Source organism: Bos indicus, chromosome 9 (assembly GCF_029378745.1).
Source record: "Bos indicus isolate NIAB-ARS_2022 breed Sahiwal x Tharparkar chromosome 9, NIAB-ARS_B.indTharparkar_mat_pri_1.0, whole genome shotgun sequence".
Classification (NCBI taxonomy): domain Eukaryota; kingdom Metazoa; phylum Chordata; class Mammalia; order Artiodactyla; family Bovidae; genus Bos; species Bos indicus.
Window position 1 is genome coordinate 71,581,089 of NC_091768.1, and position 21,020 is coordinate 71,602,108.

The following is a 21,020-nucleotide window of genomic DNA, read 5'->3' on the forward strand; positions in this document are numbered from 1 at the left end:
TGAACCAGTAGAATAACTCTTCACAATTTCTGTTGGAAGCTGCAGCCCCTTGTGAGGTTAGAGAAGCTTGAGGGTGCCTTGGAGCCTATTGTATTGAAAAACACTGAAAATCCCCTGGGATATAAGTTTTTCAAGTTAAAGCCCCTCTCTACCCACTTTCAGATTGAGTTCTTTCTTCTACAGTGTTTTCACACTTCTTAATGGCTCAACCTAAGGATGTGAGAAAGTAGGAAGAGAAAGTCATTACCATTCCCTACAAATGAAAATATGCTTTGTTCTTGAAAGCCTGCTTTCCTGCCCAGGCAACCAAATTAAAGGAATTCTTTGTTCTATCCAATGAAAAAAAATTTTTAACAGAAACTGTCCCATGTGAGTTCTGACTTTACCTGGGTATTTTGGTTTGGGGTTTTCCGATTTGGTCTGGGTCTACCTTCATATCATGATACAGGAAATTCAGGGGGATTTTTTGAGATAGTTACCTGTATTTGGCTTATAAAATTGCTTCTTACTTCAATTAGAGTCACATGAGGAAGACTAAAAGCACTGTCAGGCTCTTTTATCACACATTTGGATTTTAAGAAAGTTTAGATAGTTTGTTTTATATAACAATGTCAGGATAAATGGAAAGAAAACTGTGAATACTTAGTGTTTTCTTTTAGAATAACAACTTTTTTTTTTTTTTTTACTTATTGTTAGCATGGTATAAAAACTGCTGGAGAATTATCATATGCCTGCTACTCATTTGGAAATCCCCAGGTACAAATTCCAAGTTAACATTTTTAACTAATAAAAACAAATAAATCAAGTTCTAAAAGTTAGTATGTTTTCTAATTCGACTCTTAAATGTAGAAATGAGTCCAAGCCTCTTCTGACAGTTTGATGACCTGAGACACTTTTAGAAGTTATATTAGGGAGTTAAAGCAGTTTGAAAGGCAACGTGCTTTCCTCCAGAGGTTTGATATTCTCAAATTTAAAAGTAAAGCCAGAATTTCAGCAAAATAAAATTTTATCATTATTGTCAATTTTACAGGAATAAAAAATGAAATGCATTCATTCTTATGAGAATTTTCCCAAACCATGTCCCAAAGATGCAGATACTCCAACTACAAATTGATAATAGAGATGTGTTACAGTGTTCATTGGTCAGTCATGTCTGACTCTTTGCAAACCGATGGACTTGACCCTCGCCGCTTCCCACACCCCCTGCCCCCGCCCCTGCCCCCAGCTCCTCCATCCATGGAATTCTCCAGGCAAGAATACCTTACTGGAGTGGGTAGTCATTCTCTTCTCCAAGGGAATCTTCCCGACCAAGGGATCAAACCCTGGTCTCCCGCATTGCAGGCAGATTCTTTATCATCTGAACCAACAGGGAACCCCAGAAATTAGATAGTACTTATCTTTTTCCAGAGTCAGTTATATTCAAATATTTCAAAATTCTTACAAAACTGCTTTACAAACTAAGATTTTTTTTGACCATAATATACTTAAACCAATGTATTTCTAAAATCCTATTATAGTTGGAAAGCAACACAACAATCAGAGGTAGAGCAGAGGACCTCACTTGTGCCACCCAGGCATCCGTAGCTGGCAACGCCAGATTCTATTTATCGTTTGTTTGCCAGCCCCTTCCGAAAGTGTCCCATTGTTTTACATCATCAGCACAACCCCTAGCACAGTTCTTCTTTAAAGACTGCTGAACTGATAGGCACTTACTAGCCCCATTTCTATAAAAATCCTAGAGTATAATTGACAAGAGAAACTACCTGTCTCTTTCTCACTCTGACTCTGACTTTTTCTTTTTCTGTAACAAAATAACTGCCCTGTAAACTTGATCCCATCTGTTCTTATTCAAGAAAAGAAGGGGAAAATAACTAAAATCAGGCCCCACTAATTAGAGGAAAATTGTATGTAAATAACTGAAAAGTCTTTTCATTTTTATGGTTAACATTGCTACCAAGGCTTTAACTGACTGTTGGGTCTAAAGGGTTATGTGCTTTTTTTAAGTGACATGTGCTCCTGGCCAAGTACTGGCTGGGACATGTTGTGAGTAGTTTTAGATCATCACAGCTCTGGCTATTTTAGTCTGTGTCACTGCTTGGAGTTGTAATTAATTTGCATGATCCTAAAAATCATAATTATGAAAATTTTGGTATTTGATAAGAATAACTTATATTCAGTCTTACTAAGAAAGTCATGGAATATTTAGCAGAAGGGCAAAAAATATCTATACGGTGCCAGCAAATATCTCACATAGAAGCAGACAGCTGAAGCCTCCACAGAGCTTAACTTGTCCTTGTAAGTAATTTGTGGAATATTATGTGCTTGCTAATTAACTGTGTTCTACACTTTAATTATATCTCTATCAGTAATAATATGTGTTGCATTTGTTTTTGGTTTTAATCTAAAAGTTCTTTCACGGACAACATTTTTAGCCAATGCTAATTTTAGCTCATGTTCATATAAATAATATTTATAGAAGACATATACAAATGATATTTGCACCCATATAGTATAGTATTTCATTATTTCTCTCTAGTAAATCAACATGATTTTTTTTAGAAAGCCTAATACCATTGTTAGATTTCTTTCTCTCTCCTTTGGGCCTGATTTCTTTTCTTCTTTTAATTCAGTTTGTCTTGTAACAGCTAAATTTCTTAACAGGTCTTCTCATTCTTCAAATCATAAAAAGAAAAAAAAAGGTATAAAGAAAAGGATTAAGAAATTTATAATTAATGTCTAAAATGTTGAAGTATGATCTTTTTTTATTTTGGGGATCATTCAAATTATGAATATTGAAAACTAGTATGTTGCATATGTAAACAATGATCTTCAGTGCACTGATATATTTTTGTAAAATCTCTGAAAATTACTCAACAACTGAAAATTACTCAACAACTGTATTTTTAGTCTGTGTCCCTATTGAGTTGATAACAGGCTTAACAATAATGCATTATGTTTTAGAAAAGCACTTATGTTGGTTAAAGTTATAGGTGCATGATTAAAGGAAATTAAATGTAATTTAGAGTCAGAAGTTCTGTATTTAAATATTAATTATAGTCTGTTCAGCAGCTTGACTTTTTTTGCTTTTTATTTTATATAGGAGTATAGCTAACTAACAATATGATAGTTTCAGGTGGACAGCAAAGAGACTCAGTCATACGTATGACTCAGTCATACGTATGCATGTATTCCTTCTCCAAACTCTCCTCCCATCCAGGCTGTGACATAACACTGAGGAGAAATATTATATGACTTCTCTTGTATGGGGACTGTAAAAAGAAATGATACAAGTGAACTTATCTACAAAACAGAAACATGCTCACAGGCTTAGAGAATGAACTTTTATGGTTGCTAGGGGGAGAAATGGGGAGAAAGAATAGTTAGGGAGTTTAGGGTCAACATGTACACACTGCTATATACTTAAAGTGGATAACCAACAAGAGTCTACTCTATAACATAGGGAACTCAGCAGTTTGAATTTCGATCAGTTATTTTCTTCGAACTGCATGCTATCTCTAAAATGAGGATAATTAATAATAATAATAATAATCTGCTTTTACAGAGTTTTAATGAGGACCAATATTAAAGTTTATATTTACAGTTTGTATAAGCAATTTGTCAAGAATTAGTATGCTAGTCTATAAAAATTCTTGTTTAATAGTGTTTGGGGGAAATGACAGAGGGAGAAAAGTAAAGACTAATTCCTTTTTGTTTTCTTACTGGTTTTTCATTAATTTCTCGTATCTATTTTAGAAAAGTTGATAAGCAGGGACACTGCTTTATTATGCCTTTAACAAGTAAGCAGCAGTTGTGAGGAAGTCATGTGTTCTGAATTTAGAGGTCTGTGTTCTATTTTCACCTGTTGCTAACTCAGTGGAGTCAGAGGTCCTTGTGCTCTTTGTAACTCTGGTTGTCCCTCTAGAAAATGGGAGCAGTAAGGGTGGAAAATCTAACCACCCATCTTTACTGCTCCTGGCCCTCCTCAACCACAGATGGGCAGTTTGTCTAAGTGACTGGAAGGACATAGGTCTGTGGGGAGTGCCCCTCCGTCCCTTCTCATACTGGCGCTGGACACCCTAAGAGCTGATCCTGGGAGCCTAGTGGCCCCGATTCACTTTCTCAGAGCCTCGGGATTGGGAGAAGAAGAAAATTACTGGTAGCCCTCCCTTCTGGCATGGAATAGCAACTCTCCTAGAAGCATTTTAAGGTGTAAAGATACCAGAACCTATTCTTCATACTGAGACTACAGGACATGATCCATGGGGTCTTGTGTTTGCTGCTCCTCCTTGGAGAGAAGTAGGTATAATATGATACAGGAGTTTTGTTTTATTTGAAATTGCATGGTTTTTGTTCTTTTCCTTTTTCCTCTGGGAGAAATTGTTTACTTGCTTCTTGTTCCATGAATTTTTTTTCTCGGTAATGTTAGTGGATTTGTGCTCCTAGGAAGAGAGAGAGAGAGAAAGGGATGGAGAGAAGGAAGTGGAGGAAGGGAAGGAGAGAAAGAGGGAGAGAAAGAAAGAAAAGGAAAAAAAATAAGAGTTGGACCAATATAATATGTACATAATAGGCTCAAAATAAGAAAATTTTGCATTTGTTCTATGGACTTATATCAAGCATACTTTAGAATCTGATGTTTCTTTCCCTGAAATGAATTTCTATGTAATATTAACTTGAATTTGTTAAAAAAAAAAAACTACAAATACCTGAAAGTAATATTTTTATTTAGATGAATGTGTCATCTTTTGTTTCTCCTTTAGAAAACTAATAAAACCCTCTTAGCTACAATTTGATATATTTTAGTGGTAAAATGTTATTCTAAAATGTACTTTTGAAGTAATACTTCTTCAAAATACTCTTCAGAATATAAGCAGCCCATAGTTGTAGGAAAAAAACGAGAAGCTAAAATGCTGTGGATTTAGGATTTTAGTTGACATTTTAGTTCTTACTCCCCAAGCCCTGTTACATTGTTTTATAAACATCTAATTTAGAATGTTATATGAGTTAGTATGAGTTGCCTAGATATTAGTTATGTTGTATTTTTCATGTTTCATAATAAAGGTCTTGAATATTCTTAAGTAAACATTAACATTTAAACATTTAAAAAACACTCTACATTAAAATATACCAGGTAGATATTTCAATAATTTCCTTTCTTAAGAGTATAATCCATGCTTCTAAATTCAGTTTGCTTTCTCTCTGTGTTCCATTTGTATTTCCTTCAAATCACATTGCCTTGTATGCTTTCTCTCAAGCATACCTACAATAAAGCCATCTGTTGTCTAACGGTCATTCCTACATGAATCATGCTCTGTCAAAATTTTGAGGTTTATAAATGTTCAGTTAATTGAGCAGCCTGACCAGCTGAATACTTGTAAGTGCTTTATAATATCTTTCAACACTTCAAAACTTTGGCCCACTTAAAACTCCAGAATCCCAGAGCAAATGGGAGAAGTCATTCATATGGATTCTTGCTGATAAAACTAAAACCATGCGTTTGCATTTCTCACAATTTGGAATAAAGTAAATGTAGTTCTACTCTTAAATGTTTATTTTTCAACTGTGTCTCTGTTTTACCATAGCTAGTGATTGGGAAGTGAAAAACTTATCCAATCAGCCAATTATTTTGACAGCCTTATTCTAAACACTGGCTTGACCTTTTTTTGTCGTTAATTGGGTGTTTTGGCATCATGAATGCTTATAGTTTCTAAGAATGTAGTCAATCTCTCTCTCTCTTTTTCTCCCTCTTTCAATTTTTTTCATAGTGATGAGATAGTGAACATGAATGCATAAGTAAATGATTGTAATTTATATGGCAGCCACCCACCCCAATTGTCTTCCAAATATTTCTGTGCATTGCTGGGGCCATATATTTTCATGGTCTTTCCTGGCCTCAAGTTCCAGAATTCACAGATTTTGAGTCTCTCTCTCTTATATTATTAGTTCCACCCTTTCTGCTCTGCATTAAACATGGATCTGAGCCCTTTTCCTTCATTCCTTCAAACACACACACACACAAATCTGCTCATAAAATGTTATCTTTCAGTGTAGCTGATTTACTGAGAGCTTGTTGAGACTAAGACAGTTTACGTAACAATCATACGTAAACATATTGGTATGTAAACATGTTGGTATGCATATTGGTGATTTCTCTACTTAAATGTATGTTGACCCCAAGTCATATGCATCATATGGACTAAAACCCCTCTTCTCCTTTATAGGATAATACCTCTTTTCTCTAACCAAACCCCAACTCAGCTCTGAGTTTCCAGGGCATATGTAAAGATTCACTAAGTCTTCTGAACATCTACTTCAGTTATTACCCTTTTTCTGTCCTTCACCAATATACACAAGGGGAAGTGAGGAGTATAGAAAAGTTTTACTTTACCCTTAAGGGATATTCATGGCCAAACACACACACACACTTAAAACACAAATGCATGCCACTCACCCTACACTCACATCCCACAGAAAGCAAATGTATCTAGTCAGTTTCATTCCTTCTGTATGACTTCTGTACCTTCCTATCTCTGTGCTTCTTATCATAACTGATTTATTCTCATGATGTGTGCTTTTAGAAAAAATTTCTCCTTTTATAAATGACCTTTCAATATACAGCAACATCGTCTCACCCCACAGTAACATCACCCAAATTCTTTGTAAAAATTACTTTTATTTCTTTGCAAGAAATTATCACCCTCTGAGATTATCTTTTTTTATTTAAATATTCTCAATTGTCTATCCTTTAAGAGAGGGTCCACTTTTATACTGCTTACTGCTGTATCTCTAGGATCAAGAAATGTGAGTGATAGTAAATGTTCAATATATTTTTAAAAATAAATAGTTGTGTCTATTGTTAAAAATTTAAAAATATGAATTTGCTTAATAATTTTAAAAAGTATGACTTATCTAATACATTTTAAAGGGTACATCATATTATCTGTCCCATAATAGCATGAATTGAGTAATAATTATAACCAGGACTTCCTGAGATTTACTTGTGGTAAAGACCACCATTTACTATGCTGATATTTAGAGTTCAATGTTCAGAAGAAATAGAATTAGCTTGGGAATTAAAACAGCCTCAATAAAGATTAGCATCATGGAAATCTAACCCAATCCCCACATTTAACATTTGTGGCAACTGAGACGCAGAAGAACTATCTTGCCCAATATTAATGGTAAATTTAAGTCTGGAATTCAGGTTTCTTGAGTCTCAAATGACTAATTTTCCCTGTAAACCATGTCCCAAGTCCTAATCTAAGAGTAATCAGTTACTTCATGTTTTCATTTATAGAAAAAGCAGGTGAAATTAGATGATCTCTCAGCATTTGCAGTTCAATTACTCTCTTTTTTCCTTCCCCTATGTTCATCAATTATTCCACAACTTGACTGGAATCAGTCTCCTTACATTCTCAGTCATATTGTCAAGATCCTACCCAGTGATACCTTGAGTCCCTTAACAGCTCTAAATGTCTGTTCCTTACAATGAGGGAGACCCGGGTTCAATCCCTGGGTCAGGAAGATACCCTGGAGAAGGGTATTCCAGTACTCCAGTATTCATGCCTGGAAAATCCCATGGACCAAGGAGTCTGTGGGGCTACCACCCATGGAGTGGCAAAGAGTCGGACACGACGGAGTGACTTCACTTTCACTTTCACTTAGGGGTATTGGTGCATTTGACTGGCTGCTGCTGATACACAGCACAGCAGAATTTACAACTACTGAATCTACACAAGTAGAACAATAAGGATGCTCTGACCATTTACAAGCACTTCTTTGAAGGACTTCCTGAACATCAAAGAATAAGCCATAGGCGATGGCACCCCACTCCAGGACTCTTGCCTGGAAAATCCCATGGACCGAGGAACCTGGTAGGCTGCAGTCCATGGGGTCACTAAGAGTCGGACACGACTGAGTGACTTCACTTTCCCTTTTCACTTGCATGCATTGGAGAAGGAAATGGCAACCCACTCCATGTTCTTGCCTGGAGAATCCCACGGTCAGGGGAGCATGGTGGGCTGCCGTCTGTGGGGTCGCACAGAGTCAGACACAACTGAAGTGACTTAGCAGCAATCAAATATAATGTAATACAGTCAGTTCAGTTCAGTTCAGTTGCTCAGGCATGTCCGACTCTTTGCGACCCCATGAACCGCCACATGGCAGCCCTCCCTGTCCATCACCAACTCCTGGAGTCCACTCAAACCCATGTCCATCGAGTCGGTGATGCCATCCAACCATCTCATCCTCTGTTGTCCCTTTATCCTCCTGCCCTCAATCTTTCCCAGCATCAGGGTCTTTTCAAGTGAGTCAGCTCTTCGCATGAGGTGGCCAAAGTATTGGAGTTTTAGCTTCAGCATCAGTCCTTCCAATGAACACCCAGGACTGATCTCCTTTAGGATGGACTGGTTGGATCTCCTTGCAGTCCAAGGGACTCTCAAGAGTCTTCTCCAACACCACAGTTCAAAAGCATCAATACTTCAGTGCTCAGCTTTCTTTATAGTCCAACTCTCACATCCATACATGACCACTGGAAAAACCATAGCCTTGACTAGATGGACCTTTGTTGGCAAAGTAATGTCTCTGTTTTTTAATATGTTGTCTAGGTTGCTCATAACTTTGCTTCCAAGGAGTAAGCGTCTTTTAATTTCATGGCTGCAGTCACCATCTGCAGTGATTTTGGAGCCCAGAAAAATAAAGTCAGCCACTGTTTCCCCATCTATTTGCCATGAAGTGATGGGACTGGATGCCATGATCTTAGTTTTCTGAATGTTGAGCTTTAAGCCAACTTTTTCACTCTCCTCCACTTTCATCAAGAGGCTCTTTCATTCCTCTTCACTCTCTGCCATAAGGGTGGTGTCATCTGCATATCTGAGGTTATTGATATTTCTCCCGGCAATCTTGATTCCAGCTTATGTTTCTTCCAGCCCAGCATTTCTCATGATGTACTCTGTATGTAAGTTAAATAAGCAGGGTGACAATATACAGCATTGACGTACTCCTTTTCCTATTTGGAAACAGTCTGTTGTTCCATGTCCAGTTCTAACTGTTGCTTCCTGACCTGCATACAAATTTCTCAAGAGGCAGATCAGGTGGTCGGTCTGGTATTCCCATCTCTTTCAGAATTTTCCACAGTTTATTGTGATCCACACAGTCAAAGGCTTTGGCATAGTCAATAAAGCAGAAATAGATGTTTTTCCTGGAACTCTCTTGCTTTTTCGATGATCCAGCAGATGTTGGCAATTTGATCTCTGGTTCCTCTGCCTTTTCTAAAACCAGCTTGAACATCTGGAAGTTCACAGTTCACTTATTGCTGAAGCCTGGCTTGGAGAATTTTAAGCATTACTTTACTAGTGTGTTAGATGAGTGCAATTGTGCAGTAGTTTGAGCATTCTTTGGCATTGCCTTTCTTTGGGATTGGAATGAAAACTGACCATTTCCAGTCTTGTGGACACTGCTGAGTTTTCCAAATTTGCTGACATATTGATGCAGCACTTTCACAGCATCATCTTTCAGGATTTGAGATAGCTCAACTGGAATTCCATCACCTCCACTAACTTTGTTCATAGTGATGCTTCCTAAGGCCAACTTGACTTCACATTCCAGGATGTCTGGCTCTAGGTGAGTAATCACAGCATCATGATTATATGAGTTGTGAAGATCTTTTTTGTATAGTTCTTCTGTGTATTCTTGCCACCTCGTCTTAATATCTTCTGCTTCTGTTAGGTCCCTACCATTTCTGTCCTTTATTGAGCCCATCTTTGCATGAAATGTTCCCTTGGTATCTCTAATTTTCTTGAAGAGATCTCTAGTCTTTCACATTCTATTGTTTTCCTCTGTTTCTTTGCACTGATCACTGAGAAAGGCTTTCTTATCTCTCCTTGCTATTCTTTGGAATTCTGCATTCAAATTCTGCATTCTTTCCTTTTCTCCTTTGCTTTTCGCTTCCCTTCTTTTCACAGCTATTTATAAGGCCTCCTTGCATTTCTTTTTCTTGGTGATGGTCTTGATTCCTGTCTCCTGTACAATGTCACGAACCTCCATCCATAGTTCATCAGGCACTCTGTCTATCAGATCTAGTCCCTTAAATCTATTTCTCACTTCCACTGTATAGTCATAAGGGATTTGATTTATGTCATACTTGAATGATCTAGTATCAAATTGAAGTTAAAGTCACTCTTAATACAGACCAAGGTTAAAATAAAGCACCTTAGGATAAAATTGTTAGGACTGTTTGGTAGCTAATGTGTTTGTTTTCAAATTAAATTGCCTGTTCATCATGGGGGAAAGTATGTTTTCTCTCTTCTCGATGCTATTAGTTTTTGCTTTCAAATGACACAGATATCTATAAACATATGTATATGAATATTACAGGCTAGATAGGAATCTCATTCACTGGTGTAAAGTCCTTGGATAAACCAAATTTAGTCTATTTTAATTAGTTTGTTACCCAATCTTTTTTAATATCTCATAAAAGTTTTTAAATCTACCAGTTTAGTTTAAGGTTTTCTGCAGTTTAAACTTTTTCTTTTGAGAAAGCGACCTGATCAAGTTAATTTTTTAAGATATTACATAAATTCAGAAACTTTATTTTTCCTCTGTTTTAGGAATTTTCAGATACACTGGGGAAGTTAGCATTTTCTTAATGCTATCATTGAGCCTAAAGAGGAGTTTCCTAATACTGCTTGTACAAGTGTGAGGAAAGGTAATGCCTTGTCCTGTGCACTGCCATAATTCCCTGCCTGTTCTCTCTGTTGCCTTACAGTGTCTAGAGCATTTGGTTAAATCAGCCTTGGTCTAACTATTGGAACGGTTAAGAAGTGATTACAAGAAATAGGAGAACAGGATAAAATATAGGGGCAAAACCCTGAAGTGTGTTTCAGGAGAGAAGATCAACAATATGAGATTTTCTATGTTTACATTGTATTGATACATCACCTAGTGTTAACCTTCGATCTCTGGACTCTTCTGGAGCATTCAAGGGAGTCCATACATTTCCCAAACTTTAATATAAAACTGTGAACGCACATTTTTGGGGAGGTGACAAACAACCCATAATTTTCATCATATTTTCAAAGGGGGTCTATAAACCCTCAAAAAAAGCTAAGAAGTACAATATTAATAGATTCCTAGAGAATAAGCATCATAAAGATGGAAAAGAGTTAATTAATACAAATTAGCATCTCTCCTCTTCCCATCTCAAATTAATTATATTTGCCATTTTTCATTTTCAAACCTGGAAATCATATCCAACCTTAGGGCTGTACAGCTGAAGTAGGTGATAATTCTATGAAGATTTAGGGAAGGAAGCTTGCTGCTGCTGCTGCTAAATCGCTTCAGTTGTGTCTGACTCTGTGCGACCCCATAGACGGCAGCTCACCAGACTCCTCCAAACAAAAATAAGGTTTGGCTAAATGGTAAAATAATAATTTTTATGTGCAGGAAACTTTAACATAAAGATATAAAGCAACTGTTTTTCATCTCCTATTAATTTGTTTTCATTGGTAACAGCAACCAATGTTTATTAAGAACTCACCATGTGTCTTCAATTGTGTGTAAGCATATCTTTTTACATTGAGTTCTCATAATGAGCCAATGCAAGAAGAAAATATTTCCTTTAATGTTTCAGATAAGGAAACTGGAATCATCCTGGCACATCAGGAAGGATTTCCAAGAAGAGATGACATGATGTTCAATTTCCAAAGATCAATGTATACATTTTGGAAGGGATGTGAATTTCAAGATGGAATGGAGGGAATACAGGGACTAGGGAAGGAGCAGAATAGGAAGAGTAACAAAGTTAGATGTCATTTAGGAAGAGACTGATGAGGAAGACTGAAATTTTGTCTTCTGAGATCTGCAGTAGAAGGGACTTACACTGAATCAGGATGAAGCTCTACACCAAAGCTGGGGAGTGAGCAATGTATTTTAGAATTTTTTCCAATTTCTCCCAGCTTTGACTCTTCAAAACCTGAGATTTAAGTCTCCTTAAGCCACATGCATATTCAGAATGTATAAATAGGTCAAGAATAGTTGACTATCTTAAGAAATTTCTCAACTCCTCCAGGGCAAGGAGACATGGAAAGGAAATGTGTTGACCCTGAAGAATCTAAGGGGAGGATGTGGAGCCACTGCATCCCTCAAAATGGCAACAACCACCTTTAAAACATAAAATAAGCCCATGGGTATATTTAAGAATGTATTAAAAGTACATTGTGGGGACGTTCTTGGAGATCCAGTGGTTGAGACTTCATCTTCCAATGCAGTGGATGTGGGTTTGATCCTTGGTCAGGGAGCTAACATCCCACATGCCCCGGGACCAAAAAACCAAAACATAAAACAGAAGCAATATTGTAACAAATTCAGTAAAGACTTCTAAAATGGTCCACATCAAAAAACTTTTAATATATGTATATTTATAGAGCTGGACATGACAGAGCAACTAAAATATAAATATATATATTGCAAAGAACCCAGAAATCTCATTTCCAAGTATATACCCAAAAGAATTGAAAGCAGAAGCTCAAATGGATCTTTTTAAACCCATATTCATAGCAACATTTTTACAATAGCCAAAGGTAAAGGCAACCCAAGTGTTCATTGATGGATAAATGAATATGCAAATATGCTGTTAATATATGCATACAGTGGGAAATCATTCCACCTTAAAAAGGAAGAAATTTCTAACATATGCTATAGTAGCGATGAACCCTGAAGATAGCATGATCAGTGAAATAAACCAGCCACAAAACGACAAATTTTGTATGACTGCATTTATACGAGGTGTCAGGGTTAGTCAAATTCATTGAGACAGAAAGTAGAATGTAGTTTCTGGTACAGGCAGGAGTGAATAGTGAGGAGCCATTGTTTAATAGGTACATAATTTTGGTTTAGGAAGATAAAAATTGTTTTGAAGATAGTGGTGATGGTTATACAACAGTGTGAATGTACTTAATGTCATTGAACTGTGCTTCAAATTATCAAATGGATAAAGTTACATTATGTATATTTTATCGATCAAAGAGAATAAAGCACAGGTTAATTTATTTGATAAATTTAAGGTTGATTTCTAGTCCTAGTCTTTAAATACATAAATGCAATTAAAATCCATTCTGAATAAAGCTGGTTTAAAAATTATACATTTGTAAAACATAGTAGGTAACAGATTTACATATGTGAGATCAATATAAATGCTTTGCCTTAAATTCTTGTATATTATATAGCTTGATTTAAATATGCTTAAATAGTATATGGTTAACATTATATATCTTTGGGTTATTTATTGAATATAGTCAACTTAGAATTTCAATATCCATACTGAATATGTTGTTTGACATGGTTGATGACTAGTGGCTTATGTGGTAGGAAAATATTTTACCAGGAACTCTTAGCTAATGGGAAGGCCAATAAGATATATTATCAACACTTTAAAATGGTGGTATATTCACAGAGTGTATAGTCTAATAGATGGCTAACAATTTGACAAATATAATTTTTTTTTAAATTAAATACACTGGAATGTCTCTATATAATGTTTTCCAGGGGTCTGGAGTTTTTTCAGTGTTACATGATCCTCTTTGGGCCCTAAGCCAGTTCTTTAAAAAATGAATATTAGCGAAAAGAAAATGTTAAATGGAGGCATATTGTGATGAATTTCACTGTCTAGTATTTATTTAAAGGCTTTAACCTAATACACAACATAGTGAAACTTTGGTTTCTCATACATAATGTATTAAAAGTTTTAGTCCCTTAGAAAACATTGCCAGTGAATTACAGTGAATAACAAATCCATATACTTAGAGCTAGGATTTTTTTTACTAGAGTTTATTTTTTCATAGCTGTCTTGAATGGATATTTTAAACTTAAATGGGTTCCATTTCTCCTAAAATAAAGCATCTTTAGAGGAGAAATTTTAAGGGAACAGATGAAATTTCATTACCACGCATGTGGTCACACCTTGTCAGAATTTAGGTCCTAAATTTCACTGTGATATTGATACTTGCACACATTTAAAGTGACATTATTTGGCAAAAGAACAAGTATCTAGTTTGAGTTAATGGTGCACATAGTGATGACTAACCACGTACTACAAGGTTAAAACAATTTTAAAAATCACTTGTTAATGTGATAAGACCAGGCTTGTGTTTTTCCTAAGCTCATTTTCAATTGGCTTTTTTGTTCATCCAATAGGTGAATAAATGTTTGCAATTGACAGATGTATTCTTGACTCAAATAGAAAGGACAGGAGGGTGAGATATTAACTGGTAAAGAGTGATTCACACCTTCATGCACATAAATCCTTTATTTTAAAATTGAGCAGTGTTTTGAGTATAACTTACCCTAGCCTGACTCTAAACCAAGGATTCCATCTATGTGAGTGGAGTAATGAAATTAATCTTGTTGAAAAACACATTTCTGGAAGAAATCTGTTCTAAAGAATAATTTATTGGGTATAAGTTATCTTAGAATTTCTCTTCCTTCTCCCTATAACTCTTCCTCGCTCAACCTATCATCCTACAAAAAATCGGTGAAACTAAATAAATTCCATTAAATGCTTAGATTTTACCTTCCTTGTTAGTCTCATTCTACAGCGATGCTTTTCACAGCTAATGAGTCTTTTGATAAGGAATTTAATAGATATTTAACAGCCACCATTTTAATCTTAATTTTCTATGGATTGATTCTGTCAAAACTTATTTTAAAAATGGAGCACAATTGCTTGTAATTGTGTTAGTTTCTGCTGTACAACAATGTCGTCAGTAACTCTTAATGATTATTTAACACATTTTTGGTTTTGTTTGATCATTTGAAAAATCAGAGCTTGCCATGGTTATGGTCATTGCCGCTGTGCAATATATTCAATTGTATCTTCTGTTCTTCATCTAATTTTTCCTCCTCATCTTCCCTCCTTTCCACCCTCCTAGCACAGAGCAAACTCTGAAACTGACTTCACTTCTCTGCCTCACAGGAGCTATTCTCTGTTGGCCCTCATAAAGTCTTAGCCTCTGCATATGAAGTCTAGACCATGGCCAAGGAAGATATAGAAGACCCATGTACAATTACGCCCACCCATCTGAATAGCTCCCTCAATATTAAGATCTCTCAAATTTCACCACCTTTTACATGTCTGTAATCAGTTAACTGCCTCCTCAGGTACACAAAGTTACTATGGTCCATTAGGGTTCCATCTTCTTATGCCTGAGAGATGAGCCTTCCCATTCTCTCAAAAATGACAGTTCTTCACGACATGTTGACCAATGCTTCAAAAGTCTTTGTCAAAAATTTTACCTATGTTTGTAGTGATTAGCAGTTTGAAAATAATTCTCTTAGCAATTACTGTATTTTGAACAAAATGGGAAAACTTACAGAATTCTTTTAAAAAGTTTTTTAGATATGTAACACATCATAAAATCCATCCTTTTAATATGTAAAATTCAGTGGTTTTTAGTTACATATTCATGAAGTTATGCAACCATTACTACTATTCCAAAGCATCCAGCTTTTGGTTCAGCACCAAACAAGAAACCTCATACACATTAGCAGTCACTGCCCCTGGAAATCAATAATATATTTTTGTCTCCGCAGATTTACCTGTTCAAGACATTTTATATAAATGGAACCATACAATATGCAGTTCTTGAGACTGGCTGCTTCTATTTAGCATAATGTTGTCAAGGTTCATCTGTGTCACAGCGTTTATGGGTACTTCATTACTTTATGTTGCTAATATTCCATTGTGCAGATAGATCACTTTATTTATCTACTCATCAGTTGATGGTCATTTGGGATGTTTCCACTTTTTTACTATTGTGAATAATGCTGCTATCAACATTCATGTAGAAGTTTTGTGTAGACATATGTTTTCATTTCTCTTGCATATCAATCCAGGAGTCGCATTGCTTGGTCAAATAGTAATGCTATGTTTAACTTTTAAAGAAACTAACAGGCTGTTTTCCAAAGAAGCTAAACCATTTCACATGCCCAGCACAGTATGAGGGTTCCAGTTTCTCCACCTCCTGGCCAATGCTTGTTATTTTCTGCCTTTTTGATCACAGCCATTTTAGTAGGTATGAAGTGGTATCTCACTGTTGCTTTTATTGAGTTTTTCAGATAGCTAATAATGTTGGGTGCATCTTTTCCTGTGCTTATTGGCTGTTTATGGATCTACTTTGGATAACAGTCTATTCATATTTTTATTTTTAATCGGCTTTTTAAAAAATGACTGAGTTATAATAGTTATTTACATATTCTCAATATCAGTTCCTTATTAGATATATGATTTACAATCTTCCATTCTGTGTGTAGCTTTTTCACTTTTTTGATGGTGTCTTTTGAAACTCAAAAGTTTTTACTTTTGATGATATCCAATTTATCTTTTGTTGTCCTACTGCTGTTGCTCAGGATTTTGGTATCATACGTAAGAAACAGTTGACAAATTTGCCTTCATGAAGATTTGCATCTTTGTTTTCTTCTAAGTGTTTTACAGTTTTAACTCTTCTGTTTGGATCTTTCATCAATTTTGAGCTAATTTTTGTATATGTTAGAGGTACAACTTCATTTTTTTTGTATGTGGTTTCTAGTTATCCCAGCACCACTTGTTGAAGACTATTCTTTTTTCTTTCTTTTTTTTTGGTCAAACCATGTTTATTTATTTATTATAAATTTATTTATTTTAATTGGAGGCTAATTACTTTACAATATTGTATTGGTTTTACCATACATCAACATGAATCCGCCACGGGTATACACGTGTTTCCAATCCTGAACCCCCCTCCCACCTCCCTCCCTGGACCATCCCTCTGGGTCATCCCAGTGCACCAGCCTCAAGCATCCTGTATCATGCATCGAACCTGGACTGACGATTCATTTCATATTTGATATTATACATGTTTCAATGCCGTTCTCCCAAATCATCCCACCCTCTCCCTCTCCCACAGAGTCCAAAAGACTGTTCTATACATCTGTGCCTCTTTTGCTGTCTCACATACAGGGTTATCGTTACCATCTTTCTAAATTCCATATATATGTGTTAGTGTACTGTATTGGTGTTTTTCTTTCTGGCTTATTTCATTCTGTATAATAGGCTCCAGTTTCATCCACCTCATTAGAACTGATTCAAATGTATTCTTTTTAGCCTCTGGCCATATCAAATGTATTCTTTTTAATGGCTGAGTAATACTCCATTGTGTATGTGTACCACCGCTTTCTTACCCATTCATCTGCTGATGGACATCTAGGTTGCTTCCATGTCCTGGCTATTATAAACAGTGCTGCGATGAACATTGGGGTACACGTGTCTCTTTCAATTCTGGTTTCCTCAGGGTGTATTCCCAGTAGTGGGATTGCTGGGTCCTAAGGCAGTTCTATTTCCATTTTTTTAAGGAATCTCCACACTGTTCTCCATAGTGGCTGTACTAGTTGGCATTCCCACCAACAGTGTCAGAGGGTTCCCTTTTCTCCACACCCTCTCCAGCATTTATTGCTTGTAGACTTTTGGATCGCAGCCATTCTGACTGGTGTGAAATGGTACCTCATTGTGATTTGCATTTCTCTGATAATGAGTGATGTTGAGCATCTTTTCATGTGTTTGCTAGCCATCTGTATGTCTTCTTAGGAGAAATGTCTATTTAGTTCTTTGGTCCATTTTTTGATTGGGTCATTTATTTTTCTGGAATTGAGCTGCAGGAGTTGCTTGGATATTTTTGAGATAAGTTCTTTGTCAGTTGCTTCATTTGCTGTTATTTTCTCCCATTCTGAAAGGCTGTCTTTTCACCTTGCTTATAGTTTCCTTTGTTGTGCAGAAGCTTTTAATTGTAATTAGGTCTCATTTGTTTATTTTTCCTTTTATTTCCAATATTCTGGGAGGTGGGTCATAGAGGATCCTGCTGTGATGTATGTCGGAGAGTGTTTTGCCTATGTTCTCCTCTAAGAGTTTTATAGTTTCTGGTCTTATGTTTAGATCCATTTTGAGTTTATTTTTATGTATGGTGTTAGAAAGTGTTCTAGTTTCATTCTTTTACAAGTGGTTGACCAGTTTTCCCAGCACTACTTGTTAAAAAGATTGTCTTTCCTCCATTGTATATTCTTGCCTCCTTTGTCAAAGATAAGGTGTCCATAGGTGCGTGGATTTATCTCTGGGCTTTCGATTTTGTTCCATTGATCTATATTTCTGTCTTTGTGTCAGTACCATACTGTCTTGATAACTCTGGCTTTGTATAGCAGAGCCTGAAGTCAGGCAGGTTGATTCCTCCAGTTCCATTCTTCTTTCTCAAGATTGCTTTGGCTATTCAAGGTTTTTTGTATCTCCATACAAATTGTGAAATTATTTGTTCTAGCTCTGTGAAAAATACCGTTGGTAGCTTGATAGGGATTGCATTGAATCTATAGGTTGCTTTGGATAGTATACTTATTTTCACTATATTGATTCTTCCAATCCATGAACATGGTATATTTCTCCATCTATTAGTGTCCTCTTTGATTTCTTTCACCAGTGTTTTATCGTTTTCTATATATAGGTCTTTTGTTTCTTTAGGTAGATATATTCCTAAGTATTTTATTCTTTTCATTGCAATGGTGAATGGAATTCTTTCCTTAATTTCTCTATTTTTTCATTATTAGTGTATAGGAATGCAAGGGATTTCTGTGTGTTGATTTTATATCCTGCAACTTTACTATAGTCATTGATTAGTTCTAGTAATTTTCTGGTGGAGTCTTTAGGGTTTTCTATGTAGAGGATCATGTCATCTGCAAACAGTGAGAGTTTTACTTTTTCTTTTCCAATTTGGATTCCTTTTATTTCTTTTTCTGCTCTGATTGCTGTGGCCAAAACTTCCAAAATTATGTTGATTAGTAGTGGTGAAAGTGGGCACCCTTGTCTTGTTCCTGACTTTAGGGGAAATGCTTTCAATTTTTCACCATTGAGGATAATGTGTGCTGTGGCTTTGTCATATATAGCTTTTATTATGTTGACATATGTTCCTTCTATTCCTGCTTTCTGGAGAGTTTTTATCATAAATAGATGTTGAATTTTGTCAAAGGCTTTCTCTGCATCTATTGAGATAATCATTTGGCTTTTATTTTTCAATTTGTTAATGTGGTGTATTACATTGATTAATTTGTAGATATTGAAGAATCCTTGCATCCCTGGGATAAAGCCCACTTGGTCATGGTGTATGATCTTTTTAATGTGTTGTTGGATTCTGATTGCTAGAATTTTGTTAAGGATTTTTGCATCTATGTTCATCAGTGATATTGGCCTGTAGTTTTCTTTTTTTGTGGCATCTTTGTCAGGTTTTGGTATTAGGGTGATGGTGGCCTCATAGAATGAGTTTGGAAGTTTACATTCCTCTGCAATTTTCTGGAAGAGTTTGAGCAGGATGGGTGTTAGCTCTTCTCTAAATTTTTGGTAGAATTCAGCTGTGAAGCCGTCTGGTCCTGGGCTTTTGTTTGCTGGAAGATTTCTGATTACAGTTTCCATTTCCGTGCTTGTGATGGGTCTGTTAAGATTTTCTATTTCTTCCTGGTTCCGTTTTGGAAAGTTGTACTTTTCTAAGAATTTGTCCATTTCTTCCAAGTTGTCCATTTTATTGGCATATAATTGCTGATAGTAGTATTTTATGATCCTTTGTATTTCTGTGTTGTCTGTTGTGATCTCTCCATTTTCCTTTCTAATTTTATTGATTTTATTTTTCTCCCTTTGTTTCTTGATGACTCTGGCTAATGATTTGTCAATTTTATCTATCCTTTCAAAGAACCAGATTTTGGCTTTGTTGATTTTTGCTATGATCTCTTTTGTTTCTTTTGCATTTATTTCTGCCCTAATTTTTAAGATTTCTTTCCTTCTACTAACCCTGGGGTTCTTCATTTCTTCCTTTTCTAGTTGCTTTAGGTGTAGACTTAGGTTATTTATTTGACTTTTTCTTGTTTCTTGAGGTATGCCTGTATTGCTATGAACCTTCCCCTTAGGACTGCTTTTACAGTGTCCCACAGGTTTTGGGTTGTTGTGTTTTCATTTTCATTCGTTTCTTACATATTTTGATTTCTTCTGTGATTTGTTGGTTATTCTTCAGCATGTTGTTCAGCCTCCATATGTTGTAATTTTTAATAGTTTTTCTCCTGTAATTGAGATCTAATCTTATTGCATTGTGGTCATAAAAGATGCTTGGAATGATTTCAATTTTTTTGAATTTACCAAGGCTAGATTTATGGCCCAGGATGTGATCTATCCTGGAGAAGGTTCCGTGTGTGCTTGAGAAAAAGGTGAAATTCATTGTTTGGGGGTGAAATGTCCTATAGATATCAATTAGGTCTAACTGGTCTATTGTATCATTTAAAGTTTGTGTTTCCTTGTTAATTTCCTGTTTAGTTGATCTATCCATAGGTGTGAGTGGGGTATTAAAGTCTCCCACTATTATTGTGTTATTGTTAATTTCCCCTTTCATACTTGTTAATATTTGTCTTACATATTGTGGTGCTCCTATGTTGGGTGTATATATATTTATAATTGTTGTATCTTCTTCTTGGATTGATCCTTTGATCATTATGTAGTGTCTTTCTTTGTCTCTTTTCACAGCCTTTGTTTTAAAGTCTATTTTATCTGATATGAGTACTGCTACTCCTGCTTTCTTTTGGTCTCTATTTGCATGGAATATCTTTTTCCAGCCCTTCACTTTCAGTCTGTAAGTGTCCCCTGTTTTGAGGTGGGTCTCTTGTAGACAGCATATATACGGGTCTTGTTTTTGTATCCATTCAGCCAGTCTTTTTCTTTAGGTTGGGGCATTCAACCCATTTACATTAAAGGTAATTATTGATAAGTATGATCCTGTTGCCATTTACTTTATTGTTTTGGGTTCAAGTTTATACACACTTTTTGTGTTTCCTGTCTAGAAGAGATCCTTTAGCATTTGTTGGAGAGCTGGTTTGGTGGTGCTGAATTCTCTCAGCTTTTGCTTGTCTGTAAAGCTTTTGATTTCTCCTTCATATTTGAATGAGATCCTTGCTGGGTACAGTAATCTGGGCTGTAG

At 35.9% G+C, this 21,020-nt stretch overlaps 1 protein-coding gene across 2 annotated transcripts in view; it reads left to right on the forward strand.

Moving 5' to 3' along the window:
* The first annotated feature begins 2,065 nt into the window (after positions 1-2,065).
* EYA4 (EYA transcriptional coactivator and phosphatase 4) overlaps positions 2,066-21,020 on the forward strand; it is a 365,716-nt gene continuing 346,761 nt past the window's right edge. The window contains exon 1 of one of the 2 annotated variants that reach the window (XM_070796186.1): positions 2,066-2,295. The gene's annotated coding sequence lies outside the window, so the exon portion shown is untranslated. Of the gene's footprint in view, positions 2,296-4,052; positions 4,297-21,020 lie in introns of those variants that run through there. The other variant, XM_070796188.1, reaches the window with a different exon arrangement.